Source organism: Choloepus didactylus, chromosome 3, assembly GCF_015220235.1.
Source record: "Choloepus didactylus isolate mChoDid1 chromosome 3, mChoDid1.pri, whole genome shotgun sequence".
NCBI classification, from domain to species: domain Eukaryota; kingdom Metazoa; phylum Chordata; class Mammalia; order Pilosa; family Megalonychidae; genus Choloepus; species Choloepus didactylus.
Genome location: NC_051309.1, coordinates 71,806,475 through 71,828,123, shown reverse-complemented (window position 1 = coordinate 71,828,123; position 21,649 = coordinate 71,806,475). Strand labels below are relative to the sequence as shown.

Here is a 21,649-nt window from a genome sequence, read left to right as displayed (position 1 = left end):
TGCATCTTTCAAATCTTCTTGGGCTATCCACATGTCTCTTTCTAACTTAAGTTCTTCAAGGCAACAAACCTGCACTTTGACTGCCAGAGCATCTTTCATGGCCTAGCACACAGCAACTAATGGAGGCCATGCAACACCCCAAGCCACCTGATGGCTCTCCCTTTTCTTATGAAATCCTAACCACCCTGTATCTTGTTTCAGGAGAACCAGCAATCCAGCTAGGGAGTTCTGGGCATTGCCTTACTCCCTCAGTGGCTCCCACTTATCCAGGAGGGCTGCCACCCTGTCCCACATGGATGTCTCAGACCATCCCAGGATTCACCCCTGAGAGTCTCCTTTCCTGGGACTCATCATGCCCATTACAGCTGGAGGTTCCTTGGTATCCCAGCTGGCATGCCAAATGTTCCAACTCAGATTAGCCCCAAGACCAAAGAACACATCTGGCATGGAATTACACATGAGTTTAATTAGGGACATTAGGGACTTACAAAACAGGAGACTTTTTTTCCCCATGGCAGGGGGTTTGGAAAGTGAAGTTAGCATTCTGCCATCCCATGTGGAGAGAGAGGAGTGCCAGGCAGGGGGAGTGCTTATAAAGGTTTGTGACAATGGAGTTTCTCACATGGTTTGGTTACAAGTTCTTGCAGGATTTGGTTACTAACAGTTATTACAGGAGGAAAGTTTTAATGCTTTCCCCCCGGGGGGATGTTGCTGGTCATGCAGGGGACTGCATGTATCTCATAATGGAGGAAGGGGTGGGGCCCCAGCCCTTGGGTCCTCTCACCACCCTATTATTAACACTTAGTTTTATACATTTTTTATGATTTATGAAAGAGCATTCCTATATTTTTGCTGTTAACTATTCATTGTCTATGATAAGGTTCACTGTGTTACACAGTGCTATGTTTTATTTTCTAACTTTCATTTTAGTAATGTAGATGACTTAAAGTTTCTCTTTTTAACCACATCCAACTATATAATTCAGTGCTGTTAATTACACTTACAATAATGCTTTACCATCACCACCATCCATTTCCAAACAATTATAATTAATCTAAATAGAAATTCTGTGCAAAATTAAGCATCAACTCCCCATTCTGTAATCTGACTATTTCCTCTGATAGCCTATATTCTAGATTCTAATTCTATGCGTTTGCTTATTATAATTCATACCAGTGAGATCATACAATATTTTCCCTTTTGTGTCTGGCATATTTCACTCAGCATATTGTCCTCAAGGCTCATCCACGTTGCTGCATACATCAGGACTTCATTCCTTGTAATGGCTGAATAATATTCCATTATATATATCACATTTTCTTTATCTATTTATCAGTTGATTTACACTTGGGTTGCTTCCATCTTTTGCCCATTGTGAATAAAGCTGCTAAGTACACCAGTGTGCAAATATCTGTTTGAGTCACTGCTTTCATATCTTTGGTGTATATACATAGTTACAGGATAGGTAGGTGTTCTAGTTTTTTAATGCTGCCACTAAGCAAAATACGAGAAATGGATTGGCTTTTATAAAGGGGGTTATTTGGTTACACAGTTGCAGTCTTAAGGCCATAAAGTGTCCAAGGTAAGACATTAACAATTGGGTACCTTCACTGGAGGATGGCCAGTGGTGTCCAGAAAACCTCTGTTAGCTGGTTAGGCACATGGCTGGTGTCTGCTCCAGAATTCTGGTTTCAAAATGGCTTTCTCCCAGGACATTCCTCTCTAGGCTACAGCTCCTCTTCAAAATGTCACTTTCAGTTGCTCTTGGGGTGTTTGTCCTATCTTAGCTTCTCTGGAGCAAAAGTCTGCTTTCAAAGCCATCTTCAAACCGTCTCTCATCCATAGCTACTCTCTCAGCTTCTGTGCAGTCTTCAAAGTGGCCCTCTTGGCTGTAGCAAGCTCACTCCTTCTCTCTGAGCTTATGTAGTGCTCCAGTGAACTAATCAAGGCCCATGTTGAATGGGTGGGGCCACACCTCCATGGAAATTATCCAATGAAAGATCTCACCCACAGGTGAGTGATCACATCTCCATGGAAACATCCAATCAAAAGTCTCCAACCCAATCAACACCAATATGTTTCCTGCCCACACAAGACTGCATCAAAGATAATTGCATTTTGGGGGACATAATACATCCAAACCAGCACATTCCACCCCCTGGACCCCAAAATGACATGATCTTTCCATATACAAAATACATTCATCCATTTACAATATCACAGAAACTTAAATCATTTCAGTAACAATAGTTAAGTACAAAATTCCATCAAAATCAGTTACAAGCATGATCTGTCCAGAAGCAAAATTCCCCTTTAGCTGTGGATCTGTGAACTTAGAACAAGTTATGTGCTTCCAACATACAAAGGAGGGACATTCATAGGATAAACATTCCCATTGCCATAAGAAGAAACATTAAGGAAAACAGGGTTTAAGGGACCAAAACAGTTCCTAAAACCCACAGGGCAAACTCCACTAGATTTCAAAGTCTGAGAGTCATTTACAGAATGCTGTTACATCCTTGGGGCTTGAAAGAGCGGGAGTCTAACCCTTCCTAAGGGCCTTTGTGGCAGCCCTTTCCTCTCCAAATGCTGGGGTGAGTGCTACAACATACCCACACATTGAGGAGACCACCTTCTTGGCCCCACCCTCCTGAAACATTGGGGCAGTATCTGGATTCTCTTCCAACTCTGGGGCAGATGCTCAACCCCTTCAGAACAGTGGGGTGGTGGCCAGGCTCTCCCCAGTCCTCTGGGAATGCTCTCCACCCTCTTTGAGGCCTAAGTTGGCAACACCTTTCCTGAACATTGAGGTGGATGGCCTACCCTAGACCTCTGGGGCAAACTCACCCTTTCCATGCACATGAGCCACTCCACTCTCCTAGCCTGAGACCTCTTGACTCTAGACCTCAACCTCCATGGCTCTATCTTTGAAGAAATTTTTTCTTCAATTTTTTCCTTGTCTATCTCCTCCAGTCCTGGTGGGCAGTGGCTCTGTCTATAAAGATCTTCCAAAAATTCTGTTGGCTTTGCATGAAGCACAGATGGGTCAAAGCTGTCAGACAATAGGATTTTCCACAAATCCTTTCTGTGTAACTGCTTCTCCAATCTTGGCTTGTACTGAAATGGTGGCTGAGTTCCATGCTTTATTACATCCTCACATTGGGCTGTAGCTTCTGGAGTTTCACCCCCTGGAATCCCAGAGTTTTTCAGGCCATAAATTTCTGGTTTCTTTGAAACCAAGAGTTCATTTCTCAGCTTATCTCTGTCCTCTGACATTTTACTACAAGCTGCAAGTAAAAGCCAGGCTACGTCTATATTCTGCTTGGAGATCTCATCAACTAAATATTCCAGGTCATCACTTTCAAATTCTGCCTTCCATCCAACACCAGGACACAATTTTGCCAAATTCTCTGCCACTTTAAAACAAGGATCACCTTTCTTCCAGTTTGCAACAACACATTCATCATTTCTGCTCAAGTCCTCATCAGAAGTAACTTTAGAGTCCATATTTCCATTAACAGTCTCTTCAAAGCAGTTTAGGCCTTTTCTATTGAGCTCCTCACAATTCTTCCAGAATCTTCCCCTTATCCATTTAAAAAGCCATACCAACATGCTTGGTATTTGCAAATACAGCAGCACCAGCACCCCACTTTTCTGGTACCAAAATCTGTTCTAGTTTGCTAATGCTGCCATTAAGCAAAATACAGAAATGGATTGCCTTTTGTAAAGGGAGTTTATTTGGTTACACAGTTACAGTCTTAAGGCCATAAAGTGTCCAAGGTAAGGCATTAACAATTGGGTACTGTGATGGTTAGGTTCATGTGTCAACTTGGCCAGGTGATAGCACCCAGCTGTCTGGTCAAGCAAGCACTGGCCTAACAATTGCTGTGAGGATGTTTGTGGCTGGTTAATAAACCAACAGGCTGGTTTATTAAATCATCAGTCAATTGACTGCAGCTGTGACTGATGACTCACCAAAGGGCGTGTCTTCCATAATGAAAGAATGCAATTGGCTGGATTTAATCCAATTAATCAGTTGAAGACTTATAAGTGAGACAGATAGAGGATCTTTACTTCTTCTTTGGCTGCCCAGCAAAGCATTTCCTGAGGAGTTCATCAAAGTTGCCGGTTCATTTCCTGGGGAGTTCGTTGAAGTTGCCAGTTCGTTTCCTGAGGAGTTCATTGGACATCTTCCTTCGAGTTGACAGTTTGCTGACTGCTCTATAGAATTTGGACTTGTGCATACCCACAGTTGCATGAGTCACTTTTATAAATTTTATAGTCAGAGATACCTCTCATTGATTCTGTTTCCCTAGAGAACCCTAACTAATACAACTTGGTAGTGGGAGTGGTTCTTGAGAAACAGAATCTTAAAATCGGCTTTTACAATGTATTTTCTACTCTGATTAGATTCAAAGGCACTAATGACTCTATTTCCAATAATCAAGAGGGCACTTACAGTCCATGGCATGACTTGGCAAAGGAGATAAGCCAAAATAGCACTGTTTGATTCTCCTGATCATACTCTAGTACAAAGCAAGGCTCTGGGTGACAGTGTTTTCAACACCTTCACAGAGTTTTGCAGAATTAAGAGGTACAATGATGTTGGCTGGCTGCCCTTAGATACTTTGTATAAAGTTGTAAGAGAAAGGGACAAGCTAAAGGCTTCAAATTCAAAACTTAAATGCCATATGACAGATGTAAAGGTTTCTATGTGTGCCCTGAAAGAAAATCTTTCCTGTGCCAGCAGACTTGAGGTTTCTGAAAACCAGATGCAGGCTCTCATTGTGTGAGCAGCAGATTTACAACATAAACTAAAATCTCAACCTCTCAGGGTGTCTGCTGTTAAAGTAAAGGCATTGATTGGAAAAGAATGGGATCTGGAAACTTGGGATGGGGACATATGGATTGATAATAATGGCAGTGAGGACATTGGAACCCTGGATTCTGCTGAGTCATTATTAGATTTACCTGTAGAGGGCTGTCCTGAGGAAACAGCTTCCCCACCTCCAGTCTTCCCTGAGGAGGCTGCCATCCAACCCCCACCTAAAGCAATTAACCCTTCAGTGCCTGCTAATCCTGTAATCACCTCCCCTGAGGAATCAGCCCTGACTCCTCTGTCTGGAGAGATTAATCCTGTTTTAATAGATGAAAATGCAATAGAATGTCCTGAGGTAAATGGCTTGAGGGATAATTCTAACTCTTTTCATGACCCACCCCCACCACCAGTCTTTGTTTCAAGACCTATAACTAGACTAAAGTCCCAACAGACCCTGAAGGGTGAGGTACAAAGTGTGACCCATGAAGAAGTATGTTATACTCCAAAAGAACTGTATGAGTTTTCCAGACAGAAACCAGCAGAATATGTGTGGGAAATGGATATTAAGGATGTGGGATAATGCTGGAAGGAATATAAGGTTGGATCAGGCTGAATTTACTGTTATGGGCCCACTAAGCAGAGACTCTGCATTCAATGTTGTAGCTCGAGGGGTTAGAAAGGGTGTTAACAGACTGTTTGGGTGGTTGGCTGAAATATGGATCAAAAGGTGGTGAGCAATACCAGAGGTTGAAATGCCAGAACTGCCCTGATACAATGTGGAGGAGGGGATTCAAAGGCTTAGAGAGATTTATTATGGAAGACCTGCTCACACAACCCTGAAATGTCCAGAGGACACACCTTTTACCAGGACTATAAGGAATAAATTTGTGAGACTAGCTCCATCATCCCTGAAGAGCTCTGTAGTTGCCCTTCTCTGTAGGTCAGATATTACTGTAGGAACTGCTCTCACTGAACTGGAATCATTAAACACAATGGGTAAAATCAGGTCCTGAGTTGGCAGAAACCAAGTGGCTACAGTTAATCACCACAGACAAGGTGGGCATGGCTACCATAATGGAAAACAGGCTCAAAGCAGCAATCAAAATAATATAACTCCAGAGACTTACGGCATTGGCTAGTGGATCATGGAGTACCAAGTAGTAAAATAGATGGGCAATTGACTAAATTCTTGTTTGAACTATATAGGCAGAAGAATTCTAGGTCACAATGAACAAAAGTTTCCCTTGAATTACAAAAACAGAGAGTCATGGCCCCTTAATCAATTCCCAGACTTGAGACAGTTTACAGATCCAGAGCCCCTTGAATGAAGGGAAGGCTGGGTACCCTTCAGGAAGGTCCCTGTCACACTGCCAAAAATTTATACTGTTAATCTTCCTCCCAGCCTTCCCCAGGGAGACCTAAGGCCTTTTACCAGGGTAACTGTGCATTAGGGAAAAGGAAATGATCAGATATTTCATGGGTTATTAGACACTGGTTCAGAAATGACATTAATTCCTGGAGACCCAAAATGTCACTCTAGTCCACCAGTCAGAGTTGGGGCTTATGGAGGTCAGGTGATTGATGGAGTTTTAGCCCAGGTCCGTCTCACAGTGGGTCCAGTGGGTCCCGGGACCTATTCTTTGGTTATTTCCCCAGTGCTGGAATGCATAATTGGAATAGACATACTCAGCAACTGGCAGAATTCTCACATTGGTTCCATGAGTCCTGGAGTGAGGGCTATTATGGTGGGAAAGGCCAAGTGGAAGCCACTGGAACTGCCCCTGCCTAGCAAAATAGTGAACTAGAAGCAATACTGGATTTCTGGAGGGATTGCAGAGATTAATGCCACTCTTAAGGCCTTGAAGGTTGCAGGGGTGGTGATTCCTAACACATCTCCATTCAACTCTCCTATTTGGCCTGTATAGAAAACAGATGGGTCTTGGAGGATGACAGTGGATTATTGTAAGTTTAACCAGGTGGTGACTCCAATTGCAGCTGCTGTCCAAGATGTGGTATCATTGCTTGAGCAAATCAACACATCCCCTGGTACCTGGTATGCAGCTATTGATCTGGCAAATGCTTTTTTCTCAATTGCTTCAGTAAGGAGTATCAGAAACAGTTTGCATTCAGCTGACAAGGCCAGCAGTTTACATACACTGTGCTACCTCAGGGTTACATCAACTCTCCAGCCCTATGTCATAATATTGCCCACAGGGATCTTGATCATTTCTCCCTCCCACAAGATATCACACTGGTCCATTATATTGATGATATCATGTTTATTGGACCTAGTGAGCAAGAAGTAGCAGCTACTCTAGATTTGTTGGTAAGGTATTTGTGTGGCAGAGGGTGGGAGATAAATCCAACAAAAATACAGGGGCCTTCCATCTCAGTAAAATTTCTAGGTGTCCAGTGCTGTGGGGCCTGTTGAGATATTCCTTCTAAGGTGAAGGATAAGCTGTTGCATCTGGCCCCTCCTATGACCAAAAAAGAGGCACAGCACTTAGTTGGCCTCTTTGGATTTTGGAGACAACATATTCCTCATTTAGGTGTGCTACTCCAGCCCATTTACACAGTGACCAGAAAAGCTTCTAGTTTCTAGTGGGGACTGGAACAAGATGAGGCTCTGTGACAGGTCCAGGCTGCTGTGCAAGCTGCTCTGCCACTTGGACTATATGATCCAGCTGACCCAATGGTGCTGGAAGTGTCAGTGGCAAATAGAGATGCTGTTTGGAGCCTTTGGCAGGCTCCTATAGGAGAATCACCATGCAGACCCTTAGGATTTTGGAGGAAAGCTTTACCATCCTCTGCAGATTACTACTCTCCATTTGAGAAACAGCTGTTGGCCTGCTATTGGGCCTTAGTAGAGACATTACACTTAACCATGGGCCACCAAGTTACCATGAGACCTGAGTTACCTATCATGAGCTGGGTATTGTCTGACCCACCAAGCCATAAAATTGGGCATGCACAGCAGCATTACATCATAAAATGGAAATGGTATACACGAGATGGAGCTCAAGCAGGTCTTGAAGGTACAAGTAAGTTACATAAGGATGTGGCCCAAATGCCCATGGCCCCCACTCCTTCAACCTTACCTTCTCTTTCCCAGCCCACAGCTATGGCATCTTGGGGAGTTCCTTACAGTCAGTTGACTGAGGAAGAGAAAACTTGGGCCTGGTTTACAGGTGGTTCTGCATGATATGCAGGCACCACCCAAAAGTGGACAGCTGCAGCACTGTAGCCCCTTTCTGGGATATCCCTGAAGGACAGTAGTGAGGGAGAATCCCCCCAGTGGGCATAACTTTGAGCAGTGAACCTGGTTGTTCACTTTGCTTGGGAGGAGAACTGGCCAAAGGTGCATTTGTATACTGATTCCTGGGCTGTTGCTAATGGTTTGGCTGGATGGTCAGGGACTTGGAAGGAACATGATTGGAAGATTGGTGACAAAGAAGTCTGGGGAAGGGGTATGTGGATAGACCTTTCTGAGTGGGCAAACAACATGAAGATATTTGTGTCCCATGTGAATGCTCACCAGAGGGTGACTTCAGCAGAAGACGATTTTAATAACCAAGTGGATAAAATGACCTGTTTCATGGATGCCAATGAGACTCTTTCCCAAGAAACTCCTGTCATTGCCCAATGGGCTCAAGAACAAAGTGGTCATGGTGGTAGGGATGGAGGTTATGCATGGGCTCAGCAACATGGACTTCCACTCACCAAGGCTGACCTGGCCACAGCCACTGCTGAGTGTCCAATCTGCCAGCAGCAGAGACCCACACTCAGTCCCTGATGTGGTGCCATTCCCCAAGGTGATCAGCCTGCTACCTTGTGGCAGGTTGATTACATTGGACTACTTCCATCATGGAAGGGGCAGTGATTTGTTTTTACTGGAATAGATACATACTCCAGATATGGGTTTGCCTTCCCTGAACAACATGCTTCTGCCAAAACTACCATCTGTGGACTTACAGAATGCCTTATTCACTGTCATGGTATTCCACACAGCATTGCTTTAGACCAAGGAACCCACTTCACAGCAAATGAAGTGAGGGAATGGGCACATGGTCATGGAATTTTCTGGTCTTACCAAGTTCCCCATCATCCAGAGGCAGCTGGGTTGATAGAATGGTGGAATGGCTTGTTGAAGAGTCAATTACGGCACCAACTAGGTGGCAATACCTTGCATGGTTGAGGCAATGTTCTCCAGGAGGCTGTGTATGCTCTGAATCAGCATCCACTCTGTGGTGCTGTTTTTCCTATAGCCAGGATTCATGGGTCCAGGAATCAAGGGGTGGAAACAGGAGTGGCACCACTCACTATCACACCAAGTGATCCACTAGGTAAATTTTTGCTTCCTGTCCCTGCAAGCTTAAGCTCTGCTGGTCTACAGGTCCTGGTTCCAAAAGGAGAAGTGCTTCCACCAGAAAACACAACAATAATCCCATTGAACTGGAAGTTAAGACTGCCACCTTGCCACTTTGGGCTTCTTGTGCCTCTGAATCAACAGGCAAGGAAGGGGATTACTGTACCGGCTGGGGTGATTGATCCTGACTGTCAAGGGGAAATAGCACTGCAACTACACAATGGAAGTAAAGAGTTTTCCTAGAATACAGGAGATCCCCTAGAGCATCTCTTAGTACTACAATGCCCTCTGATTAAAGTCAATGGAAAACTGCAACAACCCAATCCAGGCAGGACCACCAATGGCCAAGAAACTTAAGGAATGAAGGTTTGGGTCACCCCACCGGACAAAGAACCATGGCCAGCTCAAGTGCTTGCTGAGGGTAAAGGGAACATGGAATGGGTAGTGGAAGAAGGTAGTGATAAATATGAACTATGGCCATGTGACCAGTTACAGAAATGAGGACTATGAAGGCATGAATATTTCCTCCTTGTTTTGTTATGATTGTGTTTGTATTTGTCTGTAAAGCAAATATCTTTGCTTTCTTCTCTGTCTTACCCCCTTATCATATGGCATAACCCATACTGTTCATTTTGCTGCATTTAAGCTAAAGGAAATCAATCTTAAGAGCTAATGTCACCCAAGGACTTGCACCATATTCTGGAGAGATTAGTGCATTTCCAGCTGTACGCTGCACAGTGGAGTATTGTTAGGTAAAATGTATGTCTGTTATTGTTATCTACTTAGAGATAAAGTATGGTTTTAGGTGACGTGTATAACTGCCAAGTTGACAAGGGGTGGACTGTGATGGTTAGGTTCATGTGTCAACTTGGCCAGGTGATAATACCCAGCTGTCTGGTCAAGCAAGCACTGGCCTAACAATTGCTGTGAGGATGTTTGTGGCTGGTTAATAAACCAACAAGCTGGTTTATTAAATCATCAGTCAATTGACTGCAGCAGTGACTGATGATTCACCAAAGGGCATGTCTTCCACAATGAGAGAATGCAATTGGCTGGATTTAATCCAATTAATCAGTTGAAGACTTACAAGTGAGACAGATAGAGGACCTTCACATCTTCTTCAGCTGCCCAGCTAAGTGTTTCCTGAGGAGTTCATCGAAGTTGCCAGTTCATTTCCTTAGGAGTTCATTGAACATGTTCGTAGAAGATCCCAGTTCATTTCCTGAGGAGTTCGTCAAAGTTGCCAGTTCATTTCCTGAGGAGTTCATTGGACATCTTCCTTGGAGTTGACAGTTTGCTGACTGCTTTACAGAATTTGGACTTGTGCATACCCACAGTTGCATAAGTCACTTTTATAAATTTTATAGTCATAGACAACTCTCATTGATTCTGTTTCCCTAGAGACCCCTAACTAATACAGGTACCTTCACTGGAGTATGGCCAATGGCATCCAGAAAACCTCTGTTAGCTGGTTAGGCACATGGCTGGTATCTGCTCCAGAGTTCTGGTTTCAAAATGGCTTTCTCCCAGGACATTCCTCTCTAGGCTACAGCTCCTCTTCAAAATGTCACTTTCAGTTGCTCTTGGGGTGTTTGTCCTCTCTTGGCTTCTCTGGAGCAAAAGTCTGCTTTCAAAGCCATCTTCAAACTGTCTCTCATCCGTAGCTACTCTCGCAGCTTCTGTGCAGTCTTCAAAGTGGCCCTCTTGGCTGTAGCAAGCTCACTCCTCTCTGAGGTTATGTAGTGCTCCAGTGAACTAATCAAGGCCCATGTTGAATGGGTGGGGCCACACCGCCATGGAAATTATCCAATGAAAGATCTCACCCACAGTTGAGTGATCCCATCTCCATGGAAACATCCAATCAAAAGTCTCCAACCCAATCAACAATACATTCCCTGCCCACACAAGACTGCATCAAAGATAATTGCTTTTTGGGGGACATAATATATCCAAACCAGCATAGTAGGTCATATGAAAATTCTATTCTTAGCTTCCTGAAGAACTGCAAAACTCTCTTCCACAGCAGCTGCACCATTTTACATTCCCATCAGCAATCAATGAGTGTCCCTGTTTCTCCACATCCTCTTGAATTCTTGTAGTTTTCTTTTTTTAAATAGTAGCCATTCTGGTGGGTGTGAAATGACAGCTCATTGTGGTATTGATTTGCATTTCCCTAATGACTAGTGGTGTTGAGTATCTTTTTATGTGCTGTTTAGCCATTTGTTTACACTCTTTGGGGAAACATCTATTGAAGTCTTTTGTTCATTTTTAATTGGGTTGTCTTTTTACTGTTGAGTTGTAGGATCTCTTTATATATTCTGAGGATATTAAAACCTTATCAGATTTGTGGTTTCCAAATACTTTCTCCTTTTAAGTAGATTGTTTTATCACTTCCATGACAAAGTCCTTTGACATGCAAAAGTTGTTAATTTTGGTTAATTGTCTGTTTTTTTTCTTTCATTGCTTGTACTTTGGGTGTAAAGTCTAAGGAACCATTGCCTAATGCAAGGTCTTGAAGTTGCTTCCCTGCATTTTCTTCTAGGAATTTTTTATTCCTGGTTCTTATGTTTAGGTCTTTGAACCATTTTGAGTAATTTTTGTATATGGTGTGAGATAGGGATCCTCTTCCAGTCTTTTGTATATGGATTTCTAATTCTCCTGCAACCGTTTGTTAAAGACACTATTCTGTCCCAATTGAGTGGACTTGGCAGCCTTGTCAAAAATCAATTAGTTATAAATGTGAGGGTCTATTCCTGAACTCTCTATCTCCATTGGTCAATATATCTATCGTTGTGCCAATACCGTGCTGTTTTGACCACTATAACTTTGTAATATGCTTTAAAGTCCGTAAGTGCAAGTCCTCCCACTTTTTCTTCTTTTTCAAAATGTTTTTGACTATTCAGGGCCCCATTCAAATAAATTTGATGACTGGCATTTTCATTTTTGCAAAGTGGCCTGTTGAAATACTGGTTGGGATTGCATTGAATCTGTTTATCATTTTGGGTAGAATTTCCATCTTAACCATATTTAGCCTTCCAATCCATAAACACAGAATTTCCTTTCATTTATTTAGGTTTCCTTTGTTTTTTTTGAGCAAAGTTCTGTAGTTGTCTGTGTACAGTTTCTTTACATATTTGGTTAAATTTATTCCTAGATGGTTCCTTTAGTTGCTAATGTAAATGAAATTTTTTTCTTGATTTCCTCCTCAGATTGCTCATTACTATAGTATGCAAACACTAATGATTTTTCTGTGTTGATCTTGTACTCCACCACATTGCTAAATTTATTTGTTAGCTTTAGGAGCTTTGTTGTAGATTTTTAAGGACTTTCCATGAATAGGATCATGTCATCTGCAAACAGTGAAAGTTTTACTTCTTTCCCAATTTGGATGCCTTTTATTTCTTTTCCTTGCCTAGTTTCTCTGGCTAGAACTTCCTAGTTCAATTTTGAGTAACAGTGGTGACAGCAGACATTCTTGTCTTATTCCTTATCTAACAGGGAAAGCTTTCATTCTTTCACAATGAGTATTATGTTAGCCATGTGTTTTTCATATATGCCCTTTACCATGTTGAGGAAGTTTACTTTTATTCTTATTTATCAGTGTTTTTATCAAGAAAGAACACTGGATTTATCAAATGCCTTTTCTGCCTCAATGGAGATGCTCAGGTGGGCTTTTCCTCTTTGTTTTGTTAATGGGGTGTATTGCATTAATTGCCTTTCTTGTGTTGTTACCTGATCATGGGATATAATTCTTTTACTGTCCTGTTGGATTTGATTTGCAAGGATTTCTGAATTTGTATTCATTAGTGAAATTGGTCTGTAATTTTCTTTCTTGTAATATCTTTATCTGGCTTTGGTGTCAGGGTGATGTAGGCCCCATAGAATGAATTAGGAAATATTCCCTCCTTTTCAATTTTTTGAAACAGTTTGAGTAGTATTGGTATTAATGCTCCTTGGAATGATTGGTAGAACTCACCTATGAGGACATCTGGCCCTAGGCTTTTCTTTATTGGGAGGTTTTGATGACTGATCCAATCTCTACTTGTAATTGGCCTGTTGCAGGTTTATATTTCTTCTTGAGTCCATGTAGGTTGTTCACGTATTTCTGGGCATTTGTTCATTTCATCTAGGTTGTCTAATGTGTGCACATATGGTTGTTATAGTGTCCTCTCATGATCCTTTTTATTTCTGTGGAGTCAGTAGTAAAGCCACTTATAATTTCTGATTTTATTTATTTGTATCATCTCACTTTTTTTTATGGTCAGTCTAGTTAAGGGTTTGCCAATTTTATTGATCTTCTCAAAGAGCCAATGTTTGCTTTTGTTAATTCTCTCTATTATTTTTTATTCTCAATTTCATTAATTTCTGCTCTGATCTTTGTAACTTCTTTCCTTCTTCTTGCTTTGGGATTAGTTTGCTCTTCTTATTCTAATTCTTCCAGGTGTGAAGTTAGGTCTTTGATTTTTAGCTCTTTCTTCTTTTTTATTGTAACACTAGGGCTACAAATTTCCCTCTCGGCACTTCCTTCATTTCATCCCATAAGGTTTGATATGTTGTGCTCTCATTTTCATTCATCTGAAGGTAGTTAATTATTCCCCTTGCAATTTCTTCTTTGATCCACTGATCATTTAAGAGTGAGTTAACTTCCAAATATTTGTGGATTTTCCAGTTCTCTACCTGTTCTTGATTTCCAGCTTAATTTCATTATGGTAGGAGAAAATGTTTTGTATAATTCCAATCATTTTAAATTTATTGAGACTTGTTTTTTGATGTAACATGTGGTCTATCATGTGGAATGATCCATGGGCATTTGAGAACATGTATATCCTGCTGTTTGGGGGTGCAATGTTCTGTATATGTTTGGGAGGCCTAGTTCATTTTTCATATTATTCAAGTTCTCTGTTTCCTTGTTGATCCTCTGTCTACATGTTGTAACCATTGATAAAAGTGGTGTATTGAAATCTCCAACCATTATTGTAGACGTGTCTATTTCTCCCTTCAGTTTTGCCAGGGTTTTTCTAATGTACTTTGGGGCACCATGGTTAGGTTCACAACTATTTATTATTGTTATTTTTTCTTGGTGGACTGCCTCTTTTGTTAATACATAGTCTTTCTTTGTCTCTTATAATAGCTTTTGACTTAAAGTCTATTTTGTCCAATATTAGTATAGCTACCCCAGCTCTTTTCTGGTTACTATTTACATGGAATACCTTTTTCCATCCTTTCACTTTCAGTCTGTTTGTATTTTGGGCCTAAGGTGAGCTTTTGTAATTGATGTACAGTTGGATCATGATTTTTTATCCATTCTGTAAGTCTGTGTCTTTTGATTTAGGCGTTTAATCCATTAACATTCAGTGTTATTACTCTAAAGTCCTTACTTAATTCAGACATTTTTTCCTTTGGGTTTTATATGTCACATCTTTTTTTGTCTCTCTTTTCCTTTATTGGAAGCTCCTTTTCTGTATAGTTGATCTTTTGTGATGTATCTGGCTGATTCCTTCCACATCTCTTTCTGGGTATGTTTTATATACTTTCTTTGTGGTTACCCTGGGGTTTATATTATACAACCTAAATCTATAACCTACTAATTTGAAAAGACACCAACCTAGCTTCAATAGCATACATGTTTTCTGCTCTGATATCCCTCTGTTTCCCTGTTGTTTTTGTTCCAGTTTACCACTTTATATTTTGCCTGTTCATTATCAGGAAATATATATTTTCTTGTTCAGTTGTATTCTGACCCTTATAGGAGTTAAAGAGTAGGGTTGTACATTAAGGATACAGTACTATTGAGTTTTGCATTTAGCCTTTTAGTCACACTTACTGATAATCTTTACTGATTCACACTATTTCAAGCACTCTCTTCTATCTTTCCCTTTCAGCCTGAAGAACACCATTTTGAGTTCCCTGTAGGGCAGATCTTTTGTTGATGAATCTCTCAGGTTCTGATTATCTGTGAATATTTTAAATTCTCTCTCATTTTTGAAGGACAGTTATCTGATAAAGAATTCTTGGCTGGTGGTTTTTCTCTTTCAGTACCTTAAATATATCATACCACTGCCTTTTCACCTCCATGGTTTCTGATGAGAATTTGGCATTTATTCTCATTGTGGATCCCTTGTATGTGATGAATCATTTTCCTCTTGCCACTTTCAGAATTCTCTCATTATCTTTGGCTTTTGACATTCTGATTAGTGTACATCTTAGGGTAGGTCTATTGGGATTTATTCTATTTGTAATTCCTTGTGATTCTTGGACTTGTATATTTATGTCTTTCATAAGAGTTGGGAAATTTGGGTCCATTATTCCCTCAAATACTCTTTTGAGTATTTATGAGTGAGGGGTTGGGAAGTGGACTGGCAGGTCTGGGGTAGGAGTTTCATATCAGCTATTTTTCCTTTCCTTTGATTCAGCATTTTTGGAGTCTTTCTCCTGTCTCTATCTTCCTCCAGAGTTATAAGCAACTAGAATTTGTCCTTTTATTTGAAGAATCTCTTGGGATGTTTTTTTCAGGTATGTTTTATGTCACCATGTTGATGACATCACCCCTGTGTCCCAAACTATTTTAAAATATAGTCTTGTAGATAAAGAGATCATGCTGTAGATTTCCCTTCTTCTTTCACTCCCAAACCTAGATATACTCTATACAAAATTTTCAAATGTCCTTCTTTTAAATATTTCTGGGATGAAAAATATCATAAATACATAGGATTCCCATTCCAATGGTTTAAACAACACCTTGTATCTAAAACAGGACCCTTCTGCTGAACCTCAAATCTTTATCTTGTTTAGATCTAGGTGCAGAGTTCTGAACTCTTGGGAAAAGGTGTTTTTTTTTTATTTCTAGTTTATGTTGACTGTATCCCCCCCCCAGTACCTCCCTATTTTTGATACCTTGCAACGTTGACTTCCATTTGTTCTCCCTCATGAAAAAACATATTTGTACATATTATCACAATTGTTGAACACTCTAGGTTTCACTGAGTTATACAGTCCCAGTCTATCTTTTCTCTTTTCTTCTGGTGTTCCACATGCTTCTAACCTTCCTCTTTCAACCACATTCATAGTTATCTTTGTTCAATGTACTTACATTGCTGTGCTACTGTCACCCAAATCTGTGTTCCAAACCTCTCACTCCTGTCTTTTCCTATCAGTCTGCAGTGCTCCCTTTAGTATTTCCTGTAGAGCAGGTATCTTGTTCACAAATGCTCTCATTGTCTGTTTGTCAGAGAATGTTTTGAACTCTCCCTCATATTTGAAGGGCAGTTTTGCCAGGTATAGAATTCTTGGTTGGTGGTTTTTCTTTTTCAGTATTGTAAACATATCACTTCCTTCTTGCCTCCATGGTTTCTATAGAGAAATCTACACATAGTCTTATTATGCTTCCTTTGTATGTGATGGATCACTTTTCTCTTACTGCTTTCAGGATTCTTTTTTTATCTTTGACATTTGATAATCTGATTAAGTGTCTTGGCATAGGCTTATTCAGATCTATCCTGTTTGGAGTATGTTGTACTTCTTGAATCTGTAATTTTATGTCTTTCATAAGAGATGGGAAATTTTCATTGATTATTTCCTCTATTATTGCTTCTGCCCTTTTTCCCTTCTCTTCTCCTTCTGGGATGCCAATGATATGTACATTCCTGTATTTCATTTTGTCCTTAAGTTCCCAGAGACATTGCTCATATTTTTCCATTCTTTTCTCTGTTCTTGTGTGTGTAGGCTTTCAGGTGCTTTGTTCTCAAGTTCCTGAGTGTTTTCTTCTGTGTCTTGAGATCTGCTGTTGTATGTTTCCATTGTGTCTTGCATCTCTTGTGTTGTGCCTTTCATTTCCATAAGTTCTGCCAGTTGTTTTTTCAAACTTTTGATTTCTGCCTTATGTACACCCAGTGTTTTCTTTATACCCTTTATCTCTTTTGCCATATCTTCTCTAAACTTTTTGAATTGATTTAGCATTAATTATTTAAATTCCTGTATCTCAGTTGAAGTGTAAGTTTGTTCCTTTGACTGGGTCGTAACTTCATTTTTCTTAGTGTAGGTTGTAGTTTTCTGTTGTCGAGGCATCTGATCTCCTTGACCACCCCAATCAGGTTTTCCCAGATGAGAACAGGCTCAGGTCCCAGAAGGAAGAAATATTAAGTATCCAGTTTCCCTGATGGTGTGTCTTAGAGGATTGACACACCCTGTGATTTTCTGCCCTGCAGGTGGTGCTGTCAGCCTATCACTCCAGACGACTGGTGTAAGTAGGTGTGGCCCATGGCTGTTTTCCCCCAGGCTCTGGTGTCCGGTTCTAAATGGATGGCAGGTAGTAGAGCCAGGCCCCACCTCTTTCCTTTTGAGAAGATATGCCCCCTAGAGGGAGGTCATTTGCATATAAACAGATTATTTATCTCACTCTGCCATCTCCCCCCTTGTCTGGGTCAGAGTGCTGTGCATTTAAAATAGCTAAGGGTTTTCTGTGCAGAGCACTGTGAACTGAAAACAGTTGAGGCTTTCTCCACTGAGCCACCCTGGTTGAGAGAGAGAGAAAAAGGGACAGAAAGCCCTCTTTCAGGGTCAGTCTACAGCCCCCAGATTCACCCATTGGCCAGAGATAGCACCCGATCCTTTTGGCTCCCTGTCCTGAGACAGATAAGTCCCCTGACTCTCCAAGGTCAGTCATCACCAAAAGCCTCTGTCTGCTTGTTGGGGAGTCATAGCTTGTATTGAATGGTTAACATTAAAACCCCAGTTGGAGCTGGGCTGAGGTATATATGCTTGTTCAGAGAGTGCTGCTGTCTAGCACTGCAAGCCTTTGCAGTTCAGGCTGCTGCAAGGGAGAGGCTCTTGGCTTGAGTTTTTACTTAAAGATTTTATGCTGCAACCTCAGGCATTTCCCCCATTTCAGATTGTTGCATGATGTGTGGACAGTAGCAGTCATCTCCCAGCAGTTATTCCAGATCTTTTACTGGCTATTCCTCATTTTTTATTATTTACTCTGGGGGGACTAACTAACTTCCACTCCTCTCTATGCCACCATCTTCTCCTTCAACCAGGAAAAGTTTTTGAATTCACTGTTGTTTGCCTTACAAATAGTAATCCTTATGGAAACAGAATTAGATGATTGAATGAACAGGCCAAGATGCAGTATGAAGAAAATTAGAATTAACATGGAGAGAAGAAATAAACAGAATCTGAGGATAAAAAAGAAGCAATTGTAGAAACCAACACTAAGCCAAAGATATTTGATGAAAAGTGTTACAGAAGCAAAAATAGTTGGACTTCAGAATAAAGGTATTTTTTTAAGAATCTCCCCCCTTTTATAAATATCAGAGAAACATTACAACTCATATTATTTTAAGGGGCAGAAAGGATACAATTGTACCACCTTAACATAACTATTTTTATTTTTTGATCTTCCAATTCTTGTACATATGCATCCATATATTTTCCAAAATTCACATAATAGCATATATTAAATTATGTATTTTCCATCTGAGATTATATTATACATTTTCAATGACCATGTGTCTGGTACAATCATCATTTTTAATGACATTTGAGTTCACATATCAAATAGTCCAGAAAGTCATTCTTGTTTGCTATCAATTAAATTTTATAAGAGTCAGCAACTGTAAAGTTTCACCTTCCCTTCCCCAATCCCTGATTCCTCTAGCATTGCACCAATTGAAGACTCTTCTGATCACCTATCTTTTCCTCTACTCTGCTTCTTTTCCATAATGCACTAGATTTCTTTGCAACCACCCCACATTGCTCTTTGCATCACTCAGCTACTCCCTTCCCGAGATGTTTTTACTAAGTGCTCTTTGCTCCCTTTTATTAAAATGTCCCTATATCTTTAATTTCTTTACAGAATGTTTCTTCATCTTACTAGATGCCCTTAACTATAACATCACTTTGTTGTAGCTCTCTCAAGTGATGGTCTTTTCCCCAGTTCTAATACTGAGTCAGAATTTTTCTGACTACCAACTAAAAGCTTCCATATGCTTTGTAGTTTCTCAACAATTACTTATGCAGAGTAGTATAAAAATATATTTCTATGTGGTTCATGCCACTAGCTATACCACACATTGCCATCCTAATTATTGCCAACTACTTGATCATTACCCTCATTTACTGAAGTGCTAGGCACCTAACTCAACATAGACCTCTCCACTCAAATCTTGTTTTCACTGTGGTCAATTTCAACAACCAAGTAAATGACCCACACCACATCCTATACTCAATTCTTTGAACTCATAAATCCATTGACCTTAACTTCTATTCCACTCCAGAAATCTGGTTTTCTAATTTGTTAAATCTCTCAGTCTTCATATTATCATAGCAAATCAACCCCCTAAGGACCAATTTTTTTTTCATACATACCTGTTGGACTTCATTGTACATAGTTTAAATTGCTTTTCCATTATTATCCTTGGCAATTCTCTATTACTTAGCTTGCAGTCTACCAATCTAGAAAACTCTGAGCCCTAGGTCAATCCCAGAATTCAGGGGCTCTTTTCCTATGCCTAGAAGTAGTGAGCAAGATACATTGATTCAGCCATGCAAATTAGTACTGTTAGAAATTTGGGCTGTCATTTCAATTGTACCATTGATGTCATCAGACAAATTTTTACTTCTTTGGAAAACACTTTCTTCCATTTTTCACACTGGTTGTGTCAACATCTCAGCATCTCAACATCCCCCTCCTGAACCATACATGACTTAGGCTCTCCCCATTCTCTTTGGTTCTGAGACACTGAAAACAAAAAAACAAAGGAATTACCTAAAATCACACTAATGAATGTTTGTATTGTTGCTGGTCTCCTTCCTTTCTGTCTCACCAGAGCGGTTTCACTTAAAGACCAAAACTTCCATTTTATTATTGATTATCCTCTCCTTTTCTGCTCCAGATCTTGATCCAGCATTTAACCTCTCTCTCCAACATTTTCATTTTCTTTTTCTTTCTATCTGCTTGCTTTTTCCACTCAGGATATAAGCATGTTCACTATTTTCCTAGTATAGGGAAAAAAAGGAATAAAGAAAGGAAGAAAAGCATCTCTAGAGACTGTTCTCTTAAATACCACACTATGAAATTTGAAATGATCTTAGATTTTGCCTTCTTCCTTACCTCTGTCATTAATTTATTTCACTACTGCTTCTTGAGTCTCTCCCTTACGTGGCTGACTATACTGTTCACACTCCTGTCATATCCTGCCTGGACTGCTGGAAAAGCCTGAAATTGATCTTTCTACATTCTTGAGCTCCTCTAGTCCATTCTCCTGCACCTCTGTTTCAAATACATCTAAATTCTCCAATGTCCTAAAACAGGAATACTTAATCTAAAATCCAAAAACTTGGTTGGAAAAAAACTCACCTTCATTTTCACCAACATTTAATAGAAATTTAGTATTTCTTGAAATTATTAGTATAGGCTAAATAAAAAAACAAAACAATAAGATTAGCTGTTACCAGTGACTTTGTCACCAAGAGAAATCATAGACATAATTTATTTCATTTAACAAATTGTTGAAAATAAATCAAAATACACTTTGAAACTTCAAGTTTTTAGACCCATTGCTAGATCCTGTAATTTAATGTGTCAATAGAGAAGCATATTTCTCATATCATAGACTTTTATATATTTTGATAACCATATTTTCATATATTAATTCTGTATAATTCTATGTACTCTATTTTATTCATTATCACAAGGAGGAGTCCATAATCTTCTCCAGACTGCCAAAGATGTCCAAGGACATGTCATAAAAAGAGAAGAAGAACCCTTGATCAATAGGGTAAAGGCAAAATCCATTTTATTCATGTACAAGAATATTGTTATCTATCTTCTTCCTATTACCCATTTTACTTTCCTCTTGGCTTCTCCTCTAGTGTCACCTGAACCTTCATTCTTCATTTTAGTTTTAAAAAACTTACTTGCAGTGAACACACAGTGATGTTGACTATGTAAAGGAATCCTTTGGTATAAAAGCTCCTCCCTCCTTATCACATTACCAAGTTTGCTTTCTGATTCTGTTTTACCCTCTTTTATATATCCAGAATATGTGAATATTGAATTTTTAGTAAAATCAACTAACATTATTAATCATAAAAAAGAAAGAAAATATTCTTATTTTGGTATTGTGGTAGGTAGAATTCTAAAATGGCCTAACAAGATTTTCTGTCTTAATCTTTGGGACTGTGGATATTAGGAAATATCATGCCCATGATTATATTATGTTACATGGCAAAAGAGATTTTGTAGATATAATTCAGGTTGTGGATTAGTTGACTATAAGTTAATTAAATGGGGGATTATCTATGTAAGTCTAATCTAATCACATGAGCCCTTTAGATATACTGAAATTTCTCTGCCTGATACTGGAAGAGTAAATCAGGGATATTCCAAATGTGAGAAGATGTGTTATGGCTGACTTGAAGATGGAGGAAACTATGTGTCAAGGAGTACAGACAGCTTCTAGACG

General features: G+C 40.0%; 1 pseudogene; it reads left to right on the top strand.

Annotated features, from left to right (window-relative positions):
* Positions 1-4,929: 4,929 nt before the first annotated feature.
* On the top strand, positions 4,930-17,428 carry LOC119530288 (annotated as a pseudogene).
* Positions 17,429-21,649: the final 4,221 nt, after the last annotated feature.